At 37.9% G+C, this 4,242-nt stretch overlaps 1 long non-coding RNA gene across 1 annotated transcript; it reads right to left on the reverse strand.

The window, feature by feature from the left end:
• Positions 1-1,917: 1,917 nt before the first annotated feature.
• On the reverse strand, positions 1,918-3,977 carry LOC306832049. The gene is made up of 3 exons (XR_013780172.1): positions 3,734-3,977; positions 2,630-2,758; positions 1,918-2,435 (listed from the first exon to the last, which is right to left on the reverse strand). It is a non-coding gene; the product is annotated as an uncharacterized lncRNA (long non-coding RNA).
• Positions 3,978-4,242: the final 265 nt, after the last annotated feature.

Below are 4,242 nucleotides of genomic sequence, written 5' to 3' on the forward strand. Positions count from 1 at the left end.
TGTTGTTGTTTGGTGTAATGCTGGTGATCAAGGGCTGCATTTACTGGATCCCCAAGTTGCAGTAGTGGCGTGTTTTCTTTCATTTAAGTCGAGTTCTTCTCAGTATTTAAAAATGATTCATGTAAATGAATCACGAACGACTCAACAAAAAGATAGCCCACCCAGCCAAATTCTGTGCATAATTTGATATATAGTCAAATTTTTAAAAAGTAAATTGAGAGAGACGGTCTTAAAGAGAAAATGCCAATGGTCAAGTTGAAGCGAGAGCAGAAATCCAGAGGAGTGGTTTGAGCTCTCTGGTGCTGCATGGGAAGGATGTGGTTTTTCGTTACGTATACGATGAGAAGTATTCAATGATGTGAGAGTGAGTGGTTGATATGGGAAACTTTAGTTCACAATCCTCACCCGTTGCACTCTGTTACACCTTCCTCATCCTCTCCCTCTTTCTTCCTCAGCTCCTCCTGCTCCCTCTACACAGCGACTCTTCCTGAAGGTGAAGGGACAAGGCCTTGTTGACGGTTTAAACGGGTGAGTTGGTTCTATAAGAGATATGTAATCTCACGGAAATGGAAGTTGGCCAATAAAGGGATGCAGCGGACCTGTTATTGAAAATGTTGTAGACGATGATGCTGATCAATTTCAAATCAGAAAACTGGATTGTGTATTTCTGTTAATTGAAGGGCTTTACCTCACGTTGTTGCCTCCTGGTGGTCAGAAGCTGAAAAACATTTTTTAATAACACCTCTGTACCATTAGTTTATTTCCTGCCCACATTTAAAAACAAGAAATGACGTGGGTGCCTTGGATTTAATTTATATTGCTGTATGCAAACACAGGTAAGTATATTGCTTTTGAGTAGTATCATCTCAAAGTTCTTATATATATCATATAGGTTTAGTCAATTTTAATGAATATTAAGTGTCAATATGTTGGATCTTTAAAGCCCCAAGTGTCACATGAAGCTGAGTTCAATTGCACATTGAGATCAACATCGTTGGATCAGGATGACAGTTCATGAACAGCAGCTGGTGCAACAGAAATGTTAAATAGATTTAATTTCATGATCACTCAGTGACACTGTAAAGGGTTGTTGGCTCCATCTTGTGGTCGACTAAGACTCCTACATTGCTTACACTGTGTGCTTAAAGTAATCTAGTTAGCGTCTGCAGGAACAGAATAGATCCACTAGACGTCATGAATGAGCGACACTTTTCAAAGCTCGACAAGAGGAAATCAACAGAAGAATTAAATGAACAGAAATAAACATTTATTATACAAAACATCAATGTTTGCAATCTATCAGCTACTATAAAAAGCACATTGATGCATGACCTGCATGATCCAACCTTCAAACTGCGACATGTCTCAATTTTAAATGTTAGACCCATTACTAAAACCTTAAGGAAACATATATATTTCACAAATCAATTCAATATGATTAAAAATATTCACACTACTGCACATCTTGAGATATCTGAGACAAAAATTAAGCAAGCCCCTCGTCTCTCATATGCAGCCTCCATAAAGATCACATGAGGTGCATCAACATGTTTTTAAAATAACCGTATTGCTACTTTCACACATGAAAAAAAACAGCTTTATTCTGTAAAAGAAACCAACCACTGAAGAATTTAATTCTTGCTGCAATGATGTTCTACATGAGTGTGAGTTTCCTAAAAACTTCTACGTGTCTCCACCTCTCCACTCTCACCCTGATACACCAATCGGATGTCCTTGTATGGAGTGATGGGACATGGCAGTATGCAAGGAGGTTGGCTGGTGTCGTGAATCTGACGGGGATCCGGACCCTAATAGAGGGCTACGAATATCCACTGGCTGGCTACTTCACATCTCGTGGAAAGCCCTGGGAAGACGCCTTGGTTTGAGGCCCAGATCTTTACGATTTTACGTGATTTTACTGTATAGGGTGTGAGGTATTTTTTTCAATAAAGGTAAATCAATAATTCTCTCGCAATTAACATATTGTTCCACTTCACCTCCGCAGCTACAACTCCATCGTAGCAGATAGAACTGTTGTGAGTTCACCTTACAGTTGATTGTTATAAACGCATTTAATGTTGGTCTTCCTGTTTTCTGTGGTGGAGCTCAGAGAGTGGTTAACTATTTTAGGCAAGGCATAACTGACACATACTTATTTTTGCTAAATATAAACTGAGGTTATGACAATTTTAAGAGTGCTGTGGTTAACTTAAACATAATGCACGGCGACTTAGTGCAGTTTAATAAACAGTATGTCTTATGGCAGAGTGTTAACATACAGTAAAATGTTAAAAGTAATGATAATCTAGAAAAAAAAAAGAAAATCTGACAGGTCTCTTCAGAAAAACAAATTTTTTCACTTTATGTTGTCATTTAGTTTTGCCTTATTCTAACATGTGTGTAGACTATTTCCTCTTCAGGGTACTCTGTAACATCTAAAGAGAGAGGGGAAAGGGGAGGGCTTTTGATTAGTTATCAATGAAGTCTTTACAAAATGATTCCCCTGGCATGATATCAACCTAATGTGGAGCAAATACATCATTAATGCAAGTAATGATAACCTTACTTAATGAACTTATAGTCCTTAATGAAGAAGATGAAGACATAAGACAAATCATCTTTGGCTTACCCTCATTCACAGCCGAGGTTGTCGGGATTTTATGGAGAATGATCAAACTGCAGCTCAGAGCCACGAGGAGGACACTCAGAAAGCTCGCTATAACGGCCACAGCCACAACAGGGAAGAGCGATTTAAGAACTAAAACATAAAAATAATAATAAAATTAGACGACAGAATTTACATGACACACATCGACAGTTGAAGCTGATGAGTAGTTATCATTGAAGGCAACATTTCCCCACTGTATAAGAAGTTTCTCCCCACTCTTAAGAAATGTATCAAATATAATATTAAATACGAGTGCAGGCAAAAGATGAATGCCTGATGAAATATAACATTTGTTTTAAGGAAGCCTGCTTAACTAACTTAATCAACCAGTCCTGGTCAAAACATTCGTATCGCGCTGCAATTTAAGTATCTGGGCATCATGATTAATTCTACTGTCTCTTTCAAAGCACACATCAAAAAAGGGTCAGAGAGGGTCAAATTTAGCCAAGCCAATTATTATTAATATATTACAAATGCACTAACTTTTAATGTGGCCAAACTGTTTAATGGATGCCATGATCATGTCACATCTAACATACTGTTTAACAAGCTGGCGACAAACTAACAGCTTGTCATTAACGCCATTAGCAACGCTCTACAAGAAAACCCTCAAAGTGTAGGAGCAGCAGGCCAACAGTTCACATCATTGTATTATAATAAATAACCATAAACTGCTGAGCTGGGAAGATGTAATCAAATCAATCAAACCAAAACATCATGAAATTATGAAAAACACCACTCCCTCTCCTTTGAACTCATTCATAACTCAACGTAACAACAACATATGCATATGCATTTTAGGTTGCTGACTTACAACTGGCCGGGGACTTAGCTCAAAATTAGCTGCAGAGGCTAAAGCTGCTGCTTTTATTGTAAAAGGAGACTGTCCATGAAATATTCAACTAAACTAAAGTAAACCAGCAACCCATGTTCTTCAAACTTATTGTCAAATAAAAGTTAACTGATTTTTTTTTTACAAGAATTTGTTAATTTTTTTAAAGTTTTTTTAGACAAAGTTAAAAACCAATCAAAATGAGGATAGTAAGTTTAGCGTTACCCCTGTACCTGGCAGATGGTGCACTGGGCAGATTGTCAGCTCAACAACTGTTTCTTCTCTGCTGACATTGTTCCAAACAATACACGTTAAGTTTCCAGCCAGCTGACCATGTAAGCTGATGGTAACCTGTGTGAGACTGGGTTTGTCTGGTGTAGTTTTATTCCCTGCCAGAGATTGTATGTTAGCTCTACTGCTGTTCAGGAACTGGCTGTTGTCTCTCGTCTGCTCGAGTAAGTTTCCGTCTAAAGTCAAAGTGAACTCCACTCCATCTCCATCAGAGGAGCAGCTGATGCTGATCTGTTCTACAGACAAACACATCTGAGAAACAGCTGGCTTTGACACTGGAGCTGGAAGACAAACACAAAGTAAGATGATGAATACCTAAAGTACAAAATACAAGAAAGAATGTCATAAACTTTGTTCTTTTTTGAGCTATCGCGTCTTTAAAACCCTGTTTTAATTGTTAAACTCACTCAAAAATATTTACCTTTCATTACCTGCAAAACATGATTTCATT

The sequence above is a fragment of the Symphodus melops genome (assembly GCF_947650265.1).
Source record: "Symphodus melops genome assembly, chromosome: 11".
Lineage (NCBI taxonomy): Eukaryota > Metazoa > Chordata > Actinopteri > Labriformes > Labridae > Symphodus > Symphodus melops.